The 25,020-nt window shown below is 47.6% G+C and overlaps 1 protein-coding gene across 3 annotated transcripts in view; it reads left to right on the top strand.

The window, feature by feature from the left end:
• Nucleotides 1-25,020, top strand: part of clocka (clock circadian regulator a) — a 63,244-nt gene that overhangs the window by 11,720 nt on the left and 26,504 nt on the right. For all 3 annotated transcript variants that reach the window (XM_088918277.1, XM_088918185.1, XM_088918125.1), the window contains exon 3: nt 7,506-7,613. The gene's annotated coding sequence lies outside the window, so the exon portion shown is untranslated. The remainder of the gene's footprint in view (nt 1-7,505; nt 7,614-25,020) is intronic.

Genomic DNA, 25,020 nt, shown 5'->3' with positions numbered 1-25,020 from the left:
TCTCCTTCCACTGCATCAGTGTGATGGTAAATAGATGAACTCTTAGTAGTAAAACCTACTAATGCCCCTTGTTTCTGAATCCATCTGAAGACCACAGTTCTTCAAACCATTTCACTCACATAAAAATATCACCTGGGCTACTGAAAAAATGTCCTGGTGAGGTTCCGGTCCTCTTCCTGCCAGAACTGCTCGGGAACTGTGCACATGGCTAATCTGAATGCCAGTCCCCTGCCTTCTCTCTTATTTGCATGATGGAACTCGGCCATTTTCATTTGGCTCATGCAAAACAGCTTTTTTTTTCCAGTTGGGAAAAATGTGTCATGCATCACAGCAAATTAGTTCTGTTTTGTTCTCCAAATTAGACAATATGTAGCAGCAGAGGTCTGTCTTTTTAAAAACACAAGCCTCGGAAAGGGTCCCTGCAGAATTGGTCATCAATGGCTAGCCTTAAAATGTTCAAGGAGCTATCCCTGTAAACGCTCAGGATGGGAAGATTATTATTAGTGATGTGTGTTTGCTTCTTGCTACGTTGTGTTACACAGTTATCCAGTTTGTTTGCTTCTTGCTACGTTGTGTTACACAGTTATCCACTTTAAGTACTGTATGTAGCACAGCACTCTGCTCCAGTATATGTAGCATGACTCTCTAAATGTATGACAGCGTCACGATATGCAGATTTTAGGATGTTGCAGTTGGAAAAATTGCTACCGGATTGTTACGTTACCCCCCACCCCCCAAGTACAACGCTGTGACACTTTTCTGTAGTGATGCACGTTTTAAACAAAGATTTTTCATGTGTTCTTACACACCCTTGCTGAGGTAAAAACATGGAGGAAAAAGCTTATCTGCCCCATCTGCTCCAGTGACGACATTAAAAGCCCACCGTGATGAGTCCCAGTTTCAGCTGGGACGCCCGTCACTCGAGTGTTGGGGCATCATTGGGAATGCGGGCTGTGTGTCTGCCCTGCAGCCCAATGGCACAACGCGTCAGGCGGAGAAGTGGGACACGCCGACTCTGTCAGGAAGTGTCATGGGATCTGACCCAAGTAGTCAGGACCTCGGCCTACCATCTCACCTGAGGGCCGCCTTCCTCCAGGTTTGGAAATGTGCTTTGGAATACATGGAAGATGGGGGTCTGTAGTTTCTGGTTCAGAGGGAAGAGCGGCCCCTACTGGTCGCCCACACTGTCTACTGAGACTCAGCCCAGCACTGAGCAGGCCCTGCTTTGTTGAGCTCCTGGGATCTGAGAGAGCAGGCGTGCAAGGTGTAGTGAACGAGTACAGTAATTGGAGGATGGTAAGTGTGACTAATCATTGATGAAGGAGGGACTGGACTGCGGTGTCTGTTCTTGTGCGCTGCTCTCCCCTCTTCCTTCGCCCCATTCCAGAACTCTTTGATATCCATCAGGTGCTCATTGCAAAACAGCTGGGGAGCCTCGTATATTTTTCTTGATCCCTGTAGCAGATGGAAACAGCTTATACTTCTTCTTCTGGCAGTTCACTTTTTTATCTCCTGAAGATGATGAAACTTTCCAGGAACTTTGATGACTGTTGGAGAGTTCTTTGTGGGATTTGCGAACATCTGTTTGTGTTCAGCTGATCTGGGAAGCTCTGTTACGCTTGAAATGATGAAGGCATTTGTTTTTTTTGTGGAAATGGTTGAGAGGTATGCTCTGAATTAAAATTTGTTCATTACTGGACGCAGATAATTTGCAGTTCAATAAACCATGTTGTCTGGAGGGAGGTGATGGTATAGGAGGGAAAATAACACTTAACAGAATTTCCCTGCATATGCAAGTCACGCAGGCACTGCTCTCCTTGTGGTGCTGAGACTTTTTGAGCATCGTGCTTGTGGAGCTCTGCCCCTGGGTGAACTTAATGTGGCCTTTCACTCCATCCATTAACGTGCTGTACAGACGCAGGTGGAATTTGCAGTGAAAAACGCTGTAATTCCTAGAAACCTTTTCAGTCTTGTGAGATTGAGATGCGTTACAATGTTAATCCGCTGAACACTTTGTTTTGCTTTCATTCAGCCATGTTTTATAGTAAGTAGTTTTGAAAGCTCCTTTCTATGGGTTTTTTCTTCTTACATAAAAACATTAAAACACAAACAGTGATCAGCATATGATTTTATGCATGGGTGACAAGCTTAAACAGCCATGAAAATAGTTCAGTACGGTGTTTGTGGGTCCTTTTAACATGTTTTTAAATTGTCTTATAATTCTCAGACCCATATTTTTTTTTAACATAGTCAATATTCAGTACTATGACATCCCATCTGTTCTTCTCAGATACATAAGATGCTACATCTTCCCAAACATCTGTATTTCTCAGAACAGATAGGTTATCTCTACATCAGCCAGTCGTCATGCCTCAGTGTGCCTGAGCGAGCCACAGCCCGCAGTAACGTAGATCACCACAGTGCTGACAGCCTCTTTCTTTCTGGAACACAGTCAATTGCATCTGTCTCCTTACAGGTGCTTCTGAGCTTGAGAGTGGGGCTAAAACCCACCAGTTTTGGTTTCACCTTCACTGTGGGAAGGCTTGTGTTTGGTTCTGGTCAATTAATGCAATGTGTTCATCCCACTTCTTGTCATTCCACCTGAGAGGGAAGAGAGCTTGGCGATTGCTGACGTGATAGAGGATCGGTGATCCTGACTGCTGCAAGGTCTTGTGGGAACCTGTGGTCTCGCCAACAGCAAGCAACCAGGCGCTGTTAATGCAGAAAGGTTGCGCTGAGGGAAAATGGGCACTGCCTGCACGCCTTCCGAGTGTTTCTGAATAAAGTGCCTTGTGAAATGTGTCTTTCATATTAAAAGCTAGTGACGTGAAACGCTATGTGCCACTTCGCTTCTGTGCTGGGTTTTGATTATGGTCCCTTTGTCTGACAGGGTTTCCTCATGGAGAGTTAATTTTACAGTTCCACTTACCAGTGGCTTTCTTACAGAATTAATTTGACACATTAATTTAGCTTAAAATTACTACCACAAAAAAATAATGTCCATTGTTGGCTCTAATTGTTTCTCGAGCTCCTGTCCTGCCTTGATCGTAAAGTGACAACCGCACGTGAGCCGTCTCTGGAAAGTGCATCAGTTGCACCAGATTGCAAGTTGGTAACGGGTTGTTTCCTGGTGTCCCTTTGCCTGCGACCGGCTCCTGCCAATTTAATATGGCTCATTGTCCACAGCAGTCAAGTTTGAACTCAGACCTTTGGCCTTGGGTAAAGTTTCAGAAAGGCAGACAACGATGAGCAGTGCAACATGTCTCAAAGTCCACACCTGCCGTGCTTGCTTGTCCACTGGTTGAAGACTCTTTTAGATTATTCCCTTGTGTACAGTTTTGGTCACCACATTATAGAGGAGATACTGCTGCTCTGGAATCAGTCCAGACACAGTTTGGGGCTTGAGGGAATGAACTGCACTGACAGGCTGAAGGAGCTGGACCAGGAGCCGAACAAGGCTGAAGGAATGGAACAGAGCTCATCATAGCATTGTAATGCTCTTGGAGTAGTGTCCTGCGTGCTGTCAGGATTCATTGAAGGTATGTGGCGATTACTGGTAACACGTCTGCCTCTGATTAAGAGACTACACAGTCAGTTCGCTTTGGAAGCCAGATGGGTCAGTAGTGTAAGTCCTTCCTGCAGTCGTCTCTTCTAGATTTATAAATGAAGAGTACCTGCCGCACTGTTACATGTGTGATCGGAGCCTTGCCTCTGAGAAAAGAGGCTTGGGGAATCGGAAGTCCTGCTTTAGCAGACTAGTCCAGAGAGATTGGGGTAACCAAATCTGTGGAGGACAGGCCGTGTCCTAGAAGGCAGAAGCCCAGCATGGACCCAGCACTGTCACGCCCTGCCTCATCCGTTTGTGTAATTATTTTCAGATTGCCGGAGCTACAGCATGAGAAATTCTAGGACAAAATAAGACAATGTTATTGGCAGAATGTAGCTTTCAGTCTGCAGGAAAGCTTAGAAGCTATTCAGGGCTGACCTCTTCAGAGACAGCCCATATCTTCTTTGGGCCACAAAACGCCTGAGCTTTCCGAAATGAAATGTATTTTTTCACCAGGAAGTGCTGTTTTGCTTTTGACAGACCAGACAGACGGCAATGTGTAGAGACTCTATGGTGAGCTTAATGCTTAAAATGTTGTTCAAGCCAGCCAGTGGAGCAGTAGAAGTGTGATGATGAGAGAAGGAATCTCCTTGAGCACAAGAGCCTCATTGGTGCAGATTAAGGGCAGCCGTACTGCTCACCAATGCATTGATCCTTGATCTAAGGGGACCTCTGTTCCAGCCAGCCCATCAGGAAGTGTCGATTTCCCAGCATGACAATGTGAGGTGCCACCAAGCCAGGACTACAGCAATTAATGTAGCAGATCAACAGGACACTTTTGGGATTTCTTTGTGTTTTAATTGTGATGAGGTGCAGTGCTGACCCGTGTGTGGGGATGAGCTGTCTACCCATACAGCCACTCTTTACAGCTCTGTATTGGTCCAAATCCAGATGTGTAAAAGGAGAGAATGTCTTCTGTACGGAGACGTACAGTTTGAGATATCACAGCTTCAATGATCTCCCTCAGCCCTGTCTGTCTTTTATGGCTTAAATATTTTTTTTTGCTGGATAGAATAATTCTTCTGCTTTTTTCTCACTTAAAATGAGCAGTATACAAGTTAAAGATGGAATCATCTGGAATATATCACTAATATTTGGGAGGATTTTATAGTTTTCCATCTTAGATGATCTGTATATGATTTTGCTCGGGCTCTAAAGGGATGACATAAATATTTAAATAGATTCGAACGTGTAACAAAAAAATGGTGTAAGTTGCAGTCCTTTGGTCAATGGTAGCCTTAATGCCCATATACTGTATAAATTGTCGTTCAGATGAAATCCTCTTAGTTCACCAAGGGTTACCCAAGCAGGCAGGGGCTGTGTTGCTTGACTCTAGTACTGTATGTTCACAGCGCGCTGCATCTTCAGTACTGAACCTCAGCTGTCACGGGTCAGTCCCTGAGCCTCAGAAACTGACCCGCAGTGGTGCTGTTTCATTTACCCTCGGGTGTGGTTCTGTTCCCTAGTCAGGGGGGCTGGGAAGCCACTGGGGAGTGTCTCGAACCCGAGGTGTCCTTTAAGAGGGTTGGCTCTGGTGTCATGTGTCTGGCTGCGCCCTGCGTTGTTAAGCTGTTGTCCTGTATCGCGTGCCCCTGTGTGCGCGATGCTGAGTAGACACCCCAGCTTCTGACTTTTATTCATTCGTTTCGTCCCGCCCGTCCTGGGTCTGTCAGGTTCCACCTGTCAAACGAGTGAAGGTCCGAATCTCGAGGTGACTCGGGGAAAAAAACCTGACCCTGGCGTCAACAAGCACAGCACTTGTCTGAGGGAGACCCCATGTTCACAAGCACGCTGTTGTTTTTCTCTTGTTTTTAAACATGGGCAGAAGGCTTCAGAACCTTACTGTCCTTAGAGAGAATGTTTTACTGTCAGTTCAGAAGCAAAGATAACCCTTGGATTTTGAGCGGAATGCAAGACCAGGCAGCTTCATACCTGAGGCTTCCTCTTTCCTAGTTATGTATTTTGCGATAAAATGCGGAGCATCTTGTAGGGCTTAAGTTTTGAAAAAATTCCCAGAGCCTGAACTTTGTCGGTATCGCACTGTGCAAGAGAACCCAAATATTTCATATTTAAAGGGAAAATTTCGGAATGTTTGAAAGCCACTGTAAGTGTGTGACTGACCTGCAGTCTTTCTCAGCACCGAGGAAATCTGTTTCAGGTCTTGTAACACTAATTCAAGGAGGTGTAATTGCAGAAGTAGGTCAAGGTGTTACGAGTGTTTGGGGTGTCGAGTAGGGTTGGGAATGAGGTTGGACTTAACGTAATGAATGAGAACATGGTGCAACACAGCAATTCCTGTTGCTAACTGTTACTGATTCATTTTGCTGACACTTTTATCCCCAAAAGTGTCAGCAAACAGTTGTCCCCTTTTGCACAGCTGGGTGCAAGTGAACTACCTTGCTCAAGGGTACAACAGTAGTGTCTCGCCTGGAATTCGAACCTGCATCCTCCCTGTCACGAGTCCAGAGCCATGCTGCGGTAACAGGCATGTTCCTGATGTCCACGCAGGGGTCCACATGCCAGACCTCGAATGACGACCAACTCGCCAGAAGCCATTTGTTCTTTTTTATAAAACACTTTGATTTATCAACAATGGGGAAGCTGTAACCAAAAATTAGAGCAAAATGACACCAACCCTCCTAATCCCCCGACTCTAGAAGTCGGCGGCAGCGCATGTTTGTCAGACAGCTGCCGCACAGACCGAGGCACAGCTCAGCCCCACAGTTTCTCACTGGGTTCAGAAGTTTGGCTCGTTAGGACCACCTTTTTTCCCTAAGGGTGTGATTAAGGGAGATGAAACAGCGGATGAGTGCATCTGAGATGCAGACGGATTCCAACATCTGGGTCAGGCGGGGTTCCGGGCGCACTGCTTGCTCAGACTCGTGTGGTACGGCTGCTGGGTCAGCTGTCCAGCGGACGGTCTGCTCTGTCCTGTGCTGGGCGTTTGCTCTGTTCACGTGCAAAAAATTAATCTATAGCCGACTTTAAACATCCGTCCTTTATTGGAATATTCTGCGAGGAAGAAAAAAAAAACATTGCTAATTTTCAGCTAAGACTGAGACTGTTCTGCATCCCCACTCCTGGGCAGCTTCCATATCCTGGCTTGCATTCCAGCTGGGCTCCGAGTGACTTATTTGGATCAATTAGGTGCTTAATTAGGAGGGATTCACATGCACGCAGGCCATATAAGAACACCTGCTGGACGGTGACTCTCTGGGACTGAGGTTGGAGACCCCAGGTTTAAACACTGAGAGTGCAAACTGTAAGGGAAGCGTCTTGCACAGAGCAAAAACATCCCACACACCTGTGAAGGAATAAAGAACACGCTTTCAGCCGCTGGAAGAATGCTGCTTGCTGCAGTGTAGCTGGCGTTTGGTTCCGAGGAAGAACAAGCACAGCCCCTGTCTGCGGGCGAACCTGTGCAGATGGAAGTGTGGAACCGTCTCCTGGAGTTGCTCTGCTTTGCTGTCCCCTGGGCATGTTAGCGAGTAAAATGCCCGATTAGTGACGGGGTGCTAAGGGGGAAGAGCTTTTAATTTCATCTAGATGAGGGAAAGAGCTATTGTATTACTCAGTCCTGATTTATTTGTGCTGCTTTCCTGTAGCATTAGAAACGCTTTGAACTTGTTTTCTTCTGGCGCGCTCGCTAATCCCTTCGAATCTTTGGCAAGCTGGGGCAGTCTTGGCAAGCTCAGCCCAGCTTCGTGCTGCCGCGGTCCCTATCCAGCACTCATTCATGAGCTCGTCTCGGCGCGGAGGAATGGCAGTGCTGGGCTGAGCAAACACCTCTCTCCGGGCCTATCGGGCGCCTCGGTGTGCTGTGCCGGGGGTTTTCGTTGTGGTGAAAGTCGAAAAGCTAGGGTCACGTCAGGATAATCCTCTCTTGTCCTTTTTCCAGGGAGCCACCTTCTGTATCGCGTTGTCCGCCGTCCGCCGTGGATTTGAATCGCACGCGACCGCTGGAGCACCGAGCGTTTGCCCCTTTGGAAAACACCTGCTCTTCGGGGTGAGTATGCCAGAGCACAGAAGGGTCTACTCATGAGAGAAGCCATTTCATGTGGAATGTCATGCCTGGTTCATGTGGGAGTTAATCGCTCATTGATCTCATCCTGAAAGACGCCAGAGTGTCGTCTTCACCAGCGCTGGCTGGGCACCTCGCTCCACACCCCCGTGAGTTAATAATGGCGTGAACTTGATGAGCTGCAAGCGCTGGCCTTGTGATTGGCATCGCAGTGGCCCATTAAATCGGGCGAAAAGGGTAGTTTTAGATTTGAAAACGTGAACGTGGGCCGTTTTAGAATGGGAAGTCGTTACACTGACATGAAATGTCTTGAGTTTCCGCAGTGCCAGCTGCTCCGGTCCATGGTCGAACCCAGCTTAGTATTACGTCAGCATGGCTCTGAATGGTCACTCTTAACAAAGCTTGGGCTACCGTAAAATACCCAGAGAGGACGTACTCATTGAGCAGTTCCTGCCAACAGGAAGGAGCCCGACTGCTGCCCTGTCTTCTCGTTTGCTCATTCCGAAGGAGACATGGTACACGAGAGACACGCCCTGTGTAAGCATGGTGGGACTGTCTGCAGGAGATGTATTTTGCTTTCCCACTATGTTTCGTTATAAGGAGAGATGCTCCCCCCCCATCCCTCTCCACAGTACCAGCGCTTGTGGCACCCAGAAGAAATGTGAGATCAATCGGCAAACCTGTCGTTGTCTGTAATCACGGCAGATTATCCTTGTCTCACACACACACAAACTCATCATGCCGGACTCATACCCTTGTCACTTTAATTTTTCCGCCCGGCTCAGTCTTTCCTAGTGCTTCTCTCCTGGTAACAGTGCAGTAGCATCACGATGGTGGAAATGAATTCATTTATCCTTCTGAGTGTTAATATCCTCGTCGGGGACAGAAGACAGATGGCAACTGTTTGCCAGCCTTGTTTTTTTTCTGTTCAGTTGCTTGCAAGCCCTGTAACACCACGTTCGGCAGTGGGCCTTGTGATATTGATTTTCACAGCAGGGTCTCGAAGTGCTGATTCCAGTTTTATTGTTCAGCTGGCCCTGTTGTGTACCAGGGTAATGATATCCACCTGCTGCGCACGGGTCAATAATAATACTGCTTTTCTGCCAGCAATACAAACCGCGAGGCAGCTGGTACTTCGATTAGGACCTGCTGGGATGGTCTGGGAGTTTCCTGAACCAGGTTTCTTCGCAGGTCAGCAGCAAATCGGAAAACTTTCTTCTCTCTTCATTTATGCTAGAAAAGAAACACCTCTTCAACTGCATCCAAACGACATCTCTTAGTGCACGACAGTTCTCAGTGCAGGGTGTGCAAATAGAGACTATGATGTTGTTGTCCAAAATCCAGTTTTTGAACTGGAACATTAGATTGTAGGGTTTTTCTGCAGATGATTGTTTGTGTGTTATTTAGGATGAAAGGAGAGTTGATCTTTCACATTCCTAGCCAGATCTGAGCTTTAAAGCTGTTGCTTGGAGAGGTTTTTAAAAAGCTTGCCTTTTCCTTATGAAAATGCCTCATAATCTGCTTCGGAGGTACAGGATGTTGATTAGGTATTGTGAATACCATGTGTTCCGTGCTGTTCCAGGGCTAATGTAGAAATATTATTTCAAAGAAGAGTATTACGTATTCAGAGGGCAATGACAAGTGACTGAATTTGTACTCTAAGAATCAATATGTAGTTGTGATTTTATTTAACTGGATGAAAGAGTACAGTGGAAGGACGTAGAGGGCACAGCTAGCAGAATACACAGCTGTAGCTGGACTAACTAAGTTCCTGTTCTCTGTGGTCTGAATTGACATTTGTGCTTGTGATCTGGAGATCAAGGTTGTCATGTTGCATTAGGTTGGGCCTGTTCTCAGGACAGGAGGATGTCTTTTAAACCAGCTGCTAGGAGGTTTAAGATGCTATAGAGTGGAGTGATATGAAGAGATTATCTCATATAGCCACATGGTTTTTCTTGACTATATTAACATAGTGGGGATATTGCAGTATGATCAAAGTCTTTCAGCGATGCCTGATTTTTTTTCTTGTTTAAATTGTATTAACATCAGTGCACACCTCTTCTGCAGTTCTGTCTGGTTTGTCTTTCCCTGTTTCACTATAACCATTGTGTTACTTGTTGAAAATCCTTCTCAATGGTCACTACCAATTTCTGAATTTTATTTAGAAAGGACAGCAATGGCCACACTTTAGTCTTTCTAATCCTTGTATGCAAGGTCAGGGAAAAACGAAGCATTGTGAAGCAAACTGTAGCAGAGCAAAGCCTGAAACGGATCAGGGGAAACCAGGATTGCCTTGCTGGCTGCGGCCGCCGTGCTGTAGTCTGACCATCTGCTGGCTTTCCTGGCTCAGCCTGGCCCCGCCGGGGGAGCTGAGAGTGAGGTTGCATGGGCTGGTGGGTCAGAAGGAGTATTAGCTAACTGCATGCCCAGAGAGTGGAGTCTCAGCCCTGAGCAGCTCACTCCCACTTTCCCAGGTGAGACGTGGGCTGAAGACTCTGTCTTGAAGGAGGCTGGGTTCAAATGAGACCAGTGACCAAGCTGTCACTTTCTGGTTTGTGCTATAATGCTGCTTATTAACTGGGGGAAGAATAGTTTCACTCTTGAGACTCGTAACCTACGTGCAAGAAAAAAATGGTAAATGTTTGTGTCAAAAGCTACTATGATAGCAGCATTCGAACTTAGAAATGTTCCAGCATGGTTTGCATCCTAGCAGTTACGAGAAGGCAGGCAGGAAGAAGTTATTGCCTTTCCTGAATATGTATTTGCGGAGCACCGTAATGCTGGCCAGGACAGTTACAAGGTCGAGAGTTGCCATGGCGAATTCCTCAGGGAACACTTAGGAACAGTTTGATCTCAACAACCATTGTTTCTGTTCCTTAAGTTCATGCCTTGTGCCCCGTAATTAGATTTATTTCCCCCGTTGGGAACGTACTAGTACTTCAGGAGAAGTCAGTTGCTTTGGCCAGACTGCAGTCGTGCTTGTTAATTTCAGATGACTGAGTGCTGTGGTCTTCATTCCCTCAGTTAAAATGTGGTATGAAAGCTTTGTTACGGTATAAATCTGTTCGGATGGTGTCCTGAAAACTTGGCAAAGCTGGTGGGGTTCTGCAGCGAAAGAGCCCGAGGTCCAAGACTTCATCTCAACACCTGCTTAATAAAATACGTGGTAAGTGTTTTAATACATTTGAAAAACATCATCATTAAGAGTCGACTCCAGCAAGCGTAACTGATCGCATTCCGTCAGCCCTGGAACCAATCCATTCTGTCATGAAAGGATCCCTTAAACAATGTTCGCATTTTTAAAGGCGAGAAGCAGCAGGCAGCGTGAAATGGTCTGGTTTTCAAGAAGATGGTAAGTTGTAAGTTGCTGTCTGTGCTCGACATAAGCCTGTTTGTAATCCTGATCCCTCGTTAATAACATGCAAATACACTTGCCCGACGACACATGCTGGAGTCTTTTGACTTTTGGTTCATGTCAGTGCTGATGTTATCTTCATGAATTTCTGCACAGTCTGCTTGATGTAGCGTTTTCAAGGAGTTTTGCGAGAATCACTTGTAGGCGGAGATATTCAGCTTTCTATGAACGTTTATTGTCATATATGCTTTGCCAGATGGAAAAAATGCGCTTGTTTTTTTGTTTTGAAAATAAATGTAAAGCATGTGTGGACTGTAGATGCGTCTGATCTGTTTCCCAGGCAGGGCGGGAGCTGGTATGCATGTACTACGGCCTACATCGCTGCACGAGCCCTCACTGCTCTCTGTTTTTCAGCCGTGCAGCTTTTGAGATCACTTGCCAGAGGCTGTTCGTTGTCTGTTACACTTCGCATTTCAGGGTTCCCAAGACGTTCAGAAATTTATTTCAAAACTTAATCACGGCTTATAAACCATTTTTCCCCCTTATTAGTTTGGATTACAAATGCAAATGTTTTTTTTGTTGTGCATGGATGCCAATTTTGATGCGTCTAAAGCCTTTTCTGTAAATCATTTACTGTGAAGGTGTTGATGTGCATAAACAATCCAGATGTTTACTGGCAGGTTCTCCCTGGGTTATATTTAACTCACTTCTCCAGGGAACCAGTAGGGATGTCTTGGGCAACTGAATCAGAGGCAGCAGTCAGCTTGTAGCAGAGAGAAGAGTAAAATATTTTAATAGTTCTGGATGTGCAGCTGCAGAAATCAGCTGACTCTTGTAGCTCTTGCAGAGGGAGTAGGTACCGTCCTGAAATATCAGAGTGCTGTAGTAGGCTGGCAGATGTCTTAAGAGCTGCAGCCGCAGGTCAGCTGGTCGTCCCGGATGTAGTTCACAAGCAGGAAGTCCGAGGGAAAGGTTTCCGAAAGGCTGCTCCAGATCCAGGGGCTCGGCTGCTTGGACAGGAAGCGCGGCCCTCTAGGCTGTGGGCGGCAGGTTTTAATCCAGGCTGTGCTGCCTGAGGCCATTACGACAGGGGGCGCTGCGTGAGGCTGGCTGGTCTCGCTCGGCCGCGGGAGCCCTGCACCCTGTCCTCTGGGAGGCGTTCTGAGCGCCTAGTTTTGTGCGCTGTTGTAGGAGAGGATGGAAATGATGCTGTAAAGAGTGATGCTGTAAAGTAGCACGTGGACGCCAGATCCTGAAGCGCGCTGTATATCATCGGCCCTTGTTTGCCTACAGCGTGTAATGTGAGAGCTTCTTACTGAAAAGTTGCTCAGTTTTAAGTCTTCTTGTTAAGCCGCGTTACCTGCCTGGGAAGCTTAGAAGCCCGAGTGTTTCGCAGCGGAAACTCTTCCTGGCTCTAGCAGTGAGCGTAGCTGGCGTGTCGGGGGCAGAGTGATGGGGTCGGGTCCACTGTGTCTCAGCTCGGGGCCCCGCGGGCTGACAGTGAGGCCCTGCAGGCTGTGCAGCAGAGGGCCGGCCACCTGGCGCAGGGGTGGTGCCGAGCCTTTGGAATGCACAAACTAGACCTTCAGTTTTAACAAACCCGCCTGACCTACTTGGCAGGGCGCGAGGCGCTTGGCAAACTCCTGCTTCCTTTGAACTTGTGCAGCAGCTCTTTATTTAGAGCAGAAACATTCTCTGGCAGCTGCTGTGCCTTTCAGGCTGCTCGCAAGTGGAAACCTCTGGTTTCACACTGAAGCGTGTTTTCAGGGAGGGTGCTGTGCCTGAAACAGGGCTGTCCTGCTTGCTGGGCCTCTGTGGTTCTGTCTGTGTGCGAGCGAGTTCATGCTGCACCTGAAACAGAGCTGTCCTTTCTGCCGGGCCTGTGTGGTTCTGCCAGCTGTCTCAGGTGCCGCTCTGGGCCTGAACAGGCGACGCCAGTGAACCCGGCTGGGCGGCTGGCTGGAGGGGATTCCCTCGCTGAGTGCAGCTGCGGTTTGCGTTTTGACCTCCTGCTGGGGGGCAGACTCACTGTGCTGCTGCGTGTCCGTCTGCGCGCAGTCATGCCCCCGCTGCAGCTCGGGCTTGTCCACACTGACCCACTGCTGACTGCTCCTTCCGCTTGGTCACCCAAGCATGTGTTCAGTTCAAAATGATCACTCGATGTCAGCAGGATGCCTTTTTCCCTGTCCTTGAGGCGTGGTGTTTGTGGAGCTCCATACGACTCGCGTTTGAACATGTTGTTTTGGGACCTGCAAGGTCCTTCAGGTGACGAGTTGATGACCTGCCTGTCTCTCTTGTCATATGTAACAGTTTTTATATATCATGTATTTATTATTGCACTGACGGAAGTTGCTTTGATAAAATAGTGTTTAGTTACTGAAATAAAAACTTTCAAGTGCCTTTGGAAAATGTTAGGTGGTGAAATAGTCCTTTCTCTGATCTTGTCCCCCTCTCATTTTTTAGCTTTAGACACCGTACAGTAATGTAAATAAAACACAAGAACGTTAAGTTTAAACAGCCCAGCATCCAGTATGAAGTCGCTCCACACAGAATTCAGACATCGGCAATAAATCTGTCGCTTCCCATGCTCTGTGTGCCCTGGTGCGGCTTTGAACAGCACACCTGTCTTCTGACTTGGCTTGTCCCACGTTGGCTCTTCCAGTGCTGCTGGAATATGGACGTTCCCAAGCTGCTTCACGGCTCCTCGCCTGCCTGGGGCGGGCAGCCTCTTCTGCTTCTAGCTGAGCCGCCTTCAGCTGAAGCCGCTCCCTGTACCCGAGGCGGTGTGTGCAGCTTTCAGGTGCACTGAGCAATGGCACCAGTAATACTGGTATTCTCATGTGAGTGAAGGAGAGCCACTCCTAGGGTCCAGCAGTGTGGGGATCTCGAGTGGCATCTCCGGCGGAAGCTGCTGACCTCTCGGACCGCAGCTCACACCCCGCACGCTGGCCACCGGTCCAGGAGGGGGCAGGTACCGTCAGGTCTCAGGTCAGTCAGGGTACGAGCCCAGCCTCCTGGCTGCGGAGGGCAGCGCGGGCAGCTCAGTGGCGACACCGCTGGCCTTTTCGCAGTAAGGGCCAGTGGGTTTCAGTTGAGCAACTATACACGACACTACTCTGCGGGAGCTGAAAAGCACAGTGGGTGTGAAAAGATGATTCGAAGTTCTTGCAAGCCCAGACAGAGCTAGAACAAGCACACGGGCAGAGCCAGGAGCCTGCAGGAGCCTGGAAGACGAATGATGAAAGTCTTTTCCCAGCGGGCAGTGGAGGGCACAGCCTGCCGCCTGCCGTGGCCACACACCCACACAGGAGGCTGTAAGTGAATCGGAGTCGGTGCGCTTCTTCCACACAGACTGCGAGAGAGGAAGTTGAGCAAAGCAGTTCCCTGGTAAATCTGACGGTTGTAGAAAGGGGCAGCGCTGCGCAGCCTGTTGGCAGGGAGAATCTCGTGGCACGAGCGTGCCCGGGGTGCCGAGGGAGGTGCTTGTGTAAGTTTTTCAGACATGACCTCTTACTGGGAAAAGCCCAGAGACCTGTACTGTTTGCAGAACTCGGCAGCGTGAATGGGAAATCTCAATCCCTGGCTGGAGTGTCTGGTAGGGGGATCGTCTGACAGAGCCGCCAGTGTGGTGACCAGAGACCACAGTCCCCGGCCGGCGCGCTGCCACTTTCCGGTGGCCGGGCCCGAGCCAGCCTGGTGGCTTGATGGGAAGACGCACAGTCCAGAGACATGCTGGGAGGCTTCTGGGAAAACTGGCCCTGCTGGGAGTGCATGCGTGTTTGTATCTGTGGGTCTGCCCTGAGATGGACTGGCGTCCCGCCCAGGGCGTACACTGCCTTGTGCCTATTGCTCCTGAATTGGAGGAAACAGAGGATGGATGGTTGGATGGGAAGATGCAGCATTCACAATTCTGCGTTTAGCAGAGAAATGCAAGCAAAGCCAGGGAGGACTGATATATCCGGAGTGACTGGCTGTTAGGGGATCGTGGCTGACACTGGTCACAGAAAGTGGCAGAGATGCTAAGTGAATGGCGGCCCCGGTTACGCAGTGTGACAAGTCAGGGCGACCTGGGACGGTGGCGTGGTCACGGTAAAGTCGTTGTTCCGTAAGTGTATCGTAGCCGTGCTGCATGACGTGGCAGGGCTGGGCTCACGTTTGTAACCTGCAGTGTGCAGAAACGGGGGTCAGGTCGAGTGCTGCGGTTCAGGAACCCTAAGATGTGCTTGGGAAGTAACACAGTGCAGCTACTTCTAGAGGAAAGAAGGGTTGGTGGGGTAATATTTCAGGAAGTTAAGGAGTAGGAGGGAAGAGGATATTTTTATGTACAGCTGTGAAGTCTGTTGCTATGCCATCCTTGATTAATTCAGTTTTCATGTTGATGTTTCTGTGCATGCAGTAAACTGCACAATTAGCTCTTAGGTGGATCCAAAGAATGAGTCACATCCTTTAAAGCTAAGCTGACCTACATTTAAGGGAAGAAAGTCAATAGACGCCTCTCTCCTGGGTGTTAGCTGCCACTCTTCAAAGCATGTGTCTCACGCTCTGTTGTTGCCAAAACATTCCTTTCCTGGTTTGGTTGTGCGAAGTGGCTGACACTGATTGGCCTTGCTAAGAGGTGATGTCGTTCTCGCCAGTGATTAATGTGTGCGTGCTGAAAGTCAGCCTGGACTGGCTTTTTCAAGCGCGGCGCAGTTGCTGCCCTGGTGGTCTCCTTTGCCAGTGCCTCCACAAGCTCCCCCCGGTGCCCGGTGTCAACTGGTGCATATCGTGTATCTTGCTGTGACTGAGGTGCTGCCTAAATCACAGCAGAGAGGCACTTGTCTTCTGACCTTTGCCAGGTCTGTGGTTCTCCGGTCTGACAGGGTCTGCTCTTCCAGTTTGTGTGTGGCTGAACTGACCCAGCCTCCTCTGCTGTTTGTGCAGACTGTAGGTCAGTGTGTTACCTAAAGAAACTGGGACCCCCCCCACCCCCCCCCACACACACACCCGCCCCACCTCTTTCCATTCCTCCCACAGTGTGACTTTTCACTTCCATAAATTCCCGCGGCGGTATCGGGAGCAGGGAGGGAGCGCCCCAGGCCGCTCGCAGAAGCGCTGCTGGAGTCCAAGGCAGGGCCGGCCCAGGGACCGGCCCGAGACGAGGAGCGGCCGTAGCTGTCAGCTGGCGCAGAGAGGATTAAGTGTAAGAGGTTAAGTCCGGCATGTATGTGGATCACGCCTGCATTCTGGAGGTTAAGGAGATCCAGAGTGCTTGGAACAGGTGTAGACGGAGGAGCGGGTTTAGCCAATCGATCAGTGACTCCATCAATACGGCATTTAGCCGGATTACAGCCCTGTGAATGATTTTAAAAGCCTTGTCCCAGATGAAACAGCTCTCTATGTCTGTCCAGTACATTTGTATATTGGGTGTAAATAACTACTAATCCTACAAATATGCATCTTTTGCAGTTCAGATGTCCTGATACATTCTGCTGGGGCCGTGGTTTTCAGTGGTGGGTTCACAGACAACAGACACAGACAACAATACTTGTGTATACATTGTGTATTGAACACAAAACAGCTACGATAATCTTTTAAACTCAGACATAACTCAGTTAAGTCCTTCATTGCTGAATTACATTCATTTCATGTTTCATTTTGACGTGTTTCTTTTTTAAAGCATAAAAAATAATAAGTACGTCAGCCTTTTAAAAAAATATAAGGAAAGCTCTGTTTTGTTGCCACGGCAACAAAAGAAGAAAAAAAAATTCAGTTGAAAGAAAGCTTGCATACAGAACAGATTTCGTAAGACTAGATTTCCCAGTGCTTGTTCTTCAAAACCTAAAGAAAGTTTTGAAAAGACAACAACAAACAAGTGGATGTCATAGTACATTTGCAGCAGTTGTTGCATCTCAAAGTTTGACTAAATATTTAACATTTTCTAAGTGCAAAATTGTGTGCGAGTTGTGCATGGTCCTAACGTCTGTAAAGGTCGAAGTTTGGTGGTGTTGTGCTTGTGAGGGAAGGGGTTTTGGGACAATTTGGGACTCCTGCTATGTTGAAAGTAAAGATTGTAGCAGCAAGTGTGTGTGAGAGAGAAGCAGAGCTGGGAGACTGCCCAAGCCCGAACAGCACCACCGTTGGCACAGGAAGGTTCAAACTCTTGTTTTTATCTTCACTGAAAGCTGTCGCATCTGTAGTTGTGAAGTTATGAAGCATTTCTTCATACTTGGAACAGTTTAAACGTATATTTTTTCCTGGTCTTTGGTTGTTCTTGGTTCACCAGCCTGCCTCACCAGAAGAGCTGAACGAGCCTGTTGTTGTAAGTTCCACAGCGGTGCGCTGGAGCCGGCTTGTGTGTGAGGTGTCGTGGGCTGTTGCTGGGATCCAAGCTGTAAACTGAAAGGAGTCACAGTTCAGGAAACCGGGGAACAGGCGAATATTCACACAGAGAGGGACTTTCAGGCTCTTTATTTTCATGAGCTTTTTAGCTTTGTGTTTTTTTTTAAAGGGGTTTCATAGCTAGGAAAAAAGACACCTGTTAAACAGCGCTGTAAGAGTTTAGCTGCGGGAAAAGTAGGTCATTGGGTCATCAGGTTACTGGGACAGGGAATGTATCTGATGACTTCATCGTTATACAACCACTGCCTGCTGCCTGGGAGCGCAGTGCTGATTCACTGTTTCCGCTCTGCGCCGTTTTAGATCGAGGCGGCTCCAGGAGGGGGAGGAGAATGGTTCCAAGAGGCTTTTTTTCTTCCCCGTCCTGATTTTTTTAAATTAGAATTGCAGTAAAAGTCCTTGCTGGAATGAAGTCAGCTGTCAAACTGCCGCCGCCGATCAGATAACTGGGTTTATGTGCTTGTAACCCATAAGAAGGAGGCCAGCGTTTTTTTTGTGTGTGTGTGCGCAAGAGAATTAGGCCTGTGTGCTTCGTTTGTAGCATTATTTCCCAAATTGCTATCCTACAGCTCACACACCACTAATATACGCAATCACCCTCTGATCGCACATGCATTCTGACCCCTGCTCTCCGAGGCACAGTCATCGGTGTCTGAATATGATGGAGGTTTTTACTATTTCTCTCAGATTGCGTTGTGAATCTGCAAAACAAGGAGCTGTGTGATCACCAATGACTGTAAGCACAGAACAGCACTGGATAGTTCAAACCACAGGAGAAGAGATATTGTCCATCTGAACCTGATGCATTTTGGACCAGGGTAATCTTAGTAGATTTGCATCTTAGTAGATTGTATCTTAGTAGATTTCTTTAAATGTCTTTAAATTTCCAGCATGAATGTACGTAGGTTTCGGGCTAATGTTTGGATTTTTACTGGGCGTTCCTGGGAACAGTGCGTCCAACTGACACACTGAAATAATGAAAGTGTTTCAGTAACACTCAGGAAAGCCATGCGCCTGTTGCTGAAAGGTGTTGTACCAGTCACTGTGATGAATGTGCTTTTTAAGGAACAGATGATTCAGCCTGGGGAGGGGAAATTCGAGAAAGCAGGGCTTTGCCAGACCTCAGCCTGTTCGTGTCGCTGAAGACTTGACAAAACAGGCCAAAGCACCAGCGGAGCAGACGTCACTAGATGTTTGTGAGGCCAGACATTATTCCTGATGCCTAACTGAGTTGTGTCTTAGGAAGAGATGGCACACCTTTACCATAGCCAAGACTGCCCGAGTTCCTGTGGCGAGGGAGTGCTCCTACTGTAATGCAAAGGCCATAGAATGAGCGCCGTCACGCGCAGCAGAAGCAAATAACTCCAAGTCACTGAGTCGAGTCAAGGAGGGCAAGAAACAAAAGAGGGGAAAAAGCCACCCACACATGGAAGGCAATCACAGTGGGAGATGGCTTGGATCTTATGAAACCTGGCAGCAGTTAGTGGAGAAACTTGAAAGACGGAACATTTTGGGTGACTCCTCAACCGCCAGTGGAGAATCTGGGTTTCGAAGATAAGCAGGTGGAAAAACCAGAAAGCGGTCGACTGCTTGGGAGTTTGCTGCGCACTGTTTGAGTTTCAGTGCTTGGATCTAACCTGGACTGTTTTCTGGAGCTGCATCCATATGGTGCACATTAGAACATGACTTACAGTATAAACAAAGAATTCAGAAGACTGGTGAGACGTTCGTTGTTGGCCGTGATTAATCATTGCAGCGTTAATTTGTCCATCGGACTCTCTCGTGGCCGTTGCTGCCTGCTGTTCTCCTCTTAGAGCAGAGATGGGGCCTGTCAGCCCCTCAGGGATAAGCCTTCGTCCCTCGTTTCCTAACTTCTGTCTCTTAGTTGTGCCTGTAACACACTAGCTTTGCTGTGCTAAACTTTGCCATTAATTGCCTTGAGATCAATAAGGCAATTAAGCGCTACATTATGTTAATTGAAGGGCTCTGTATGTCTGTATTAGCTTTGAATGTCGAGACTGTATCCGCGAGTGGCGTGAGCCAAGGCTGACCGGAGGTACCAGATTCAACACAGCGCAAGAAACAGAAATGCTGAGCAGCGGCAGGAATCTGGCGACGTCTCTCAGTGCCGAAGGGAGGAATGGCAGGCAGATTTCAAGGGGCCAAATGAGCCAATAGTGACTTGACAGAGCGAAGCAGGTTTGCCTCCAGATGAGCAATTATCCTCCTGCCCTTAGGCAATTAAAGCATGTGCAAGTAATTGAAAGCCTCTCATTCCTCACATGACAGTGTGGCTCGGTGCTGCGAAAACGAAAACCTTGTTTCGGCGGCTCCGAGTGTCTCGTGAGCGGAGGTTATACTAATTCCTCAGCTGTGACAGTAGCGCGCCACCCGCCAGCGCAGGTGCGACTGATATTGATGTGGTGCGTTCAAGACCCTTCCCCCGGGGGTTTGAGTTCTGTCTCCAGCTGAAATTTCCAATTCTTCCAATTTCCAGTCTTCCAATTCCTGTTTTGAAGATGCAGAGAGAGGCGCTACGGCGTGTATCGGACCCCGTGCTAACGTCCTCTGCCTGGCAGCCCCCATGCTGGGGGTGGGGGGGCGCTCTGGGCTCTGCGTCCATCGTCCTTGCAAAGCTCCGCTGCGTTCAGGTGCTCAGGCTGTCCAAGATACCGCTGCCCTTCTCGTCCCTGTGTGATGACTGGGGTTGCACGATGTGCGATTGTGCTTGATAAAGCCGTTTCTCTATGTGTTTACGTGTGTGTGTTTTTTTCTTTCCACGGGGCTGTTGTTCATCCAAAGGGCTAGATCAGCACGCCTGCCACAGGTGTCCTCATACCTCCAAACGCCGGCTGCACCTGTTTTTTAAAGCTCTGAAGACCCTGTGCGTGAAATCGTTACTAGTGGCGCTTTTGAGCCATTGTAAGCAGATGTTTCTGTGCCCGCTGTCCGTCACATGTCTGAGGCTGCGGGGTTTGGTCTGTAACACCTCCTGGCAGTGAACATTGTCCAATAATATTGGTTTTTCCAACCCTTATTCTTCCAAATCTTCTGGAACAGCATTGTGTAAGGAAATGTGACTTTCGCTCTTTGGTTTTGCACTCACTAGGTGGTTGAGGATCCCACTTAATAAAATGGACTGTGGCTCACCCAGCGCCGTTAGTTCATTTAGCTGCCAAGTCTGCGAGGACAAATTTAATTCTGAATAATGTATTAAAAAAATGCAAGACTGCTTTCTCACGGTTTTAAAATTGATGTGTGTCGGACGTGTACCTAACATTACATTTTTTAATGTAAGGCAGTAGCAATAATAAAAAATAATTTTGCACTCAGTATAAATTGTCTTTGGGATGGCACTGCCCCGTACAGTGTAATCTGGCAGCTTGTTCCAGACTCCTACAACCCTCTGTGTGAAACAGTGTCTCCTGTTGTCAGTTTTAAACACACCGTCTTGTAGTTTACCCTGGTGCGTCTGGGTTCGTGTTTCACTGCTGATTCTGAGGAAGCTGCTCATGCCTTTGAGGATTCTGAGTACCTCTGGTAATCACTCACACTTCACTGGCATCTCCTCGTGCTTCTCGTGACTCGCTGTGTAGATTTGCTCTGCTTGCTCCCATCTGTCCTGGCTTGCAGGCTCCGGGGACCTCTGGTGGTGGTGTTTAACATTGGTAATCATGAAACGGGCTTCAGCTCAGTTTTCAGCCTCTTTTTTCTTATTGCTGCATATTTTTGGTCACTTCCTCTCCGTATTGCGAAAATAAGTTCAGCTGAAATGCTGAAATCAGCGGCAGCCTGTTGAAGCAGAGACATTTATAAAATGGTGAGTAGGTGTCATCAGTACAGATTTGTATTTCAGTCTTCATCTCAGCAACCATAGCTGTGGTAAAATGGGTTTTGAAGCAGGTGGATTTAAGGGTGAGCTAAGACCACAGACAGAATGATGTGTTTTTTTTTCCAAAGACGAAGAGGGCTCAAGCAGTGTTTTCAATACTGGTTAATTAAAAGTGCTCTTATCAATAGGTTGTATTCTTGTGTAGGGTGGGGAAAACAAGTTGTCGTCAATGGTTTGTTTAAACACAGAAGATATTTTCTATACTCTCATAACAAATCGTTGTATCCAGGTCTAAACCATCCACGTTTTGTACTTGCTGTAGTACAATGATGACATTATCATCTTGTTCAGCATGAAATGTGATTCCTCTATTGTGCAGCACTGACAGTAAAGAGCCGGACAGGTTCCCAGAGAGCCTGTCAGACTCTGGCTTGATTCCGGCGAGTCTTTGTAGCTGTTCCACAAGCTGACAGCCAGAGAAGAGGGGTTGACATTTGTCTTGAAAATGGAGTAAGTGCAGAAACTTATTTTACTGGCATTGCTTTTCGGTGTGTTGGCATATATTGGGTGTTCACCTCTGATGAAAGCATGATGATTTTTAGCATTTTCAGATTTCTTTTGAGGTCACAAATTGTAGCTGCTTTCTGAAGCTTTACCAGTGTTTCATTAGGGGAAAAAAAAATTAGAACTCTCTTAAAAAAGGTTAAGGAGTCTGGCCTCAGCATCATCTCTGCTGCGCTGTCAGAGCCAGTGTCTTGGCACAGTACTGGCGCTGGAGTCCGGTTTTGGTGCCTCTGTGAGTTTGCTCGACTGGAGCTGCAGTGTGTGCTGTTGCTCGCATGTGAGCGAGCCTGTCAGAGCAGACAAACACAGGAGCCACATGGCGAGTGAGGGGGGCCCTTGGGAGTCAGCAGGTGAAGGGCGACTACTGTATTGTATGGTGCAATACTCCAAACAGGAAAAACTCCTAGGAATTGTAACTCCAGCTGTTGATAGCAGTCGTGTTTTAAAAACGCTTCTGTCTCCGCAGCATGTTCTGGTACTTGGGAGAACAGTTCCTGTGTAACAATCCGATTATAGAAGGTTGCAGATGTTCAGAGCAGCGACAGTAAACCGTCTGATGGGTAAAGGGCGGTGTGAGTGAGGTGTTACCTTTCCCCCGGGAAGCCCGGTGGGTTGGAGGACGGGTAGAATCCATTTTCTGGATCACTGAAATCCCAGCTTGAATGAGCTTACCTCGCGGTGTTAAACAGATCAGCACGTCCAGCAGTCTTTTTGCAGGAGGGATAGTGTTCACAGAGTTCTGTGTTCTTGGCTGGTGTACGGGGAGTGTACTGGACACTGTGGCTGCCAACGCATCGTCCAGGTGGGGGCCACACGTTGATGGTGGTGGAGGGGATCCCCCAATACCTGTAAAGCACTTTGAGTGGAGGATCCAAAAAAGTGCTTTATTATTATAATTACAATTATATTATCATAATTATTAATTAATTAATGAAACTCCAAACCACTTCAAACTGATTGGAATGTATTTGCTCATTGAAACTGGGAGTATGCCAAGATTAATTTTGTCCAAAATTGTCGTTGGAGGCTGCAGCTGTCAATTGAACTGTAATTACTGTAATTATGGCTAGTCCACATTGTTTCTTTGTTGACTGTAGTTTGTCATAGGAGTTAACTTTGGACATCTGGTGTTTCTCCTAGTGCGTCCCTCTGTTTTGTGTTGTCATCTCTGCAGCTTTGATCGGTGTTGTGTGCTCGAGCACCTGTCGCGCCTTGCAGAACGGGCTGCCTGGTGCCTCCCTCCTGTCCACTGGGGAAGCTCTGGCTCTGCGTCTCCCTCCGCTCCGCCCCTGCGAGCACGGCCCGCGCCCCTCTGACCCTCTCAGGGTGGCGGTGCCAGACCGCTGATTGCCAGACCAGTTCCACACCCAGTGGCATCACGAGGACTCGCCTCCTCCTTACAGATAGCTCTCCATGGTGTGTAGGCCATCAGCGATCTTTGTGTAAATGCAGAACACCCCATTCTTCAGACATTGGGATAACACTCTGCAGTTGCATTTCCTGACTTGAGAAGAAATGGATTGCATCTAAAGTATGATCAAGTCTTCTGGATATATCATTTAAAACTATCTGCATGCCCCTTCTTTGTTCCTACATCTTAATTAAAATATTACAATTTTAAAAGGAAGGCTAAGCATCCGAAATGTTACGTTTCTTTTCTTCTCTTTTCAGCATGGAATAAACCTTTACTTGTTCTCTGAATGTTTTAAAAAGTTTGATTACATCTAGTATTTAAGTAAAAAAAACTTGTGTGCTAGAGAAGATTCACCAAGAGACACCAATGCAGTTTTCAAATCCTTAGATTCACAGTTAAACTAAAGTCACCTAATGCCCTTCTTGATTAGGCTAGATTAGATGTGTTCGGCTGTGTTTCCCTCACAGTGTGAGCTGAAAGAGTAGAGCTGAGGTGTACTGCGTCATGGCTCTCTGATGAAATGCGATCGTGCAGTTCTGCACTCATGCACAACCACACTGTCATTTAAAAGGAAGCTTTTATAGCCTGACATTTCCCTATCATCTAAATTATTGTTCACAGAAAGAAACATTTGCGTCAAGGCAATTTAGTATGTTTTCCCATATCCTTGAAAATAGACAGTCCAATATCTCAGACCTGACTGGCTGTGCTGTATGGTTTGTAGAAGGTGACCTATTTTTCCTGAAAGACAATCTAGCCTTTGGCTTCTACATTTTTCTTGCAGCTGTATTGCCCCTTTCTCCTAGAGTCCGTGAAAACTCCAAAATCGAATATTGATGTGAAAAACTTCCGTGACAGTGACACATGCTTCTCCTTCTGCAGCGCAGAGCATGCTGGGAGAAGCCTTGGCACCCTGATGAGAATCCAGACACGACTGTATCAGCGCCAAGTACATCCCATTTACTGCAGTTTCTTGAGCCCGCTGTTTTTTTTGTTACACTTTGATTTCAGATTTTTGATACATTGACAAAGCAGTATTAAAGACCCTTTCCTGGCTCAGCGCAGTTACTCTCTCTTGGTAAAATTGTTCTTCGCTTTATAAACCTGGGAGGAGACCACCTGTGAGCAAAACCTCAGGTCCTGCAGAGACACAGCCCTGCAGGGGCTTATAGGGAACTCAGCCTCCTCCATAGCTGAAGACATGGAAACTTTGGTGATTAAAACTAATCAAGCCAATAATCAAGACAATTAAGTAAAGAAGCTCTGGTACAGTTAAAAACCGGAAATCAGTGAGGCTCTCTAGGGCCTGGAGCTTGACTCTGAATGATTTAGAGATCTGCACATTTGCCCCTCCTCAGCTCCACCTTTTTGGCATTGCCACAGCTGGGAGTGCTCGAACCCTAGCCCTTGGCAAAGCTGCTGTTCAGCCATAAGCAAGCAGAGGACAGCGGTGAGGAAGCTGACAGATGTTGTCGTGGGAAGTGCTTCATCAGTGGAGCAGGACACAGTCTTGTGCAGATTCAGTTTTAATGAACCTCAATAAGGACAGCAGCGCGGGCTGGGTCTGCTCTGTAGGACAGACACACTGCAAGGGGTTCCCGACTCTTGTATAGGCTCAGAAAGAGGTTTGTTTCACAGTTTGAGTGCTTGTCCCGTTCTTTGATATGTAACAGTGGTAGTTTTGTTTGTCTTGTCGCCTGCAGCTCTTTAAGGACTTGGCCAATGTGATATGTTGGTGGGTGTTTGCCCTGTCTCTTGATATGCGATACAAATTGATTTGTTTGCCCTGTTTTATGGTCTGTGTTTGGCAGTGTTACTCCTGGGAAGGAAAGCAGTTGTTTTAGCTGGT

The sequence above is a fragment of the Atractosteus spatula genome, chromosome 1, assembly GCF_055471065.1.
Source record: "Atractosteus spatula isolate fAtrSpa1 chromosome 1, fAtrSpa1.hap1, whole genome shotgun sequence".
NCBI classification, from domain to species: Eukaryota; Metazoa; Chordata; class Actinopteri; order Semionotiformes; family Lepisosteidae; genus Atractosteus; species Atractosteus spatula.
Note: the sequence above shows the minus strand (reverse complement) of the source record. Positions and strands in the feature narration are given on the sequence as shown.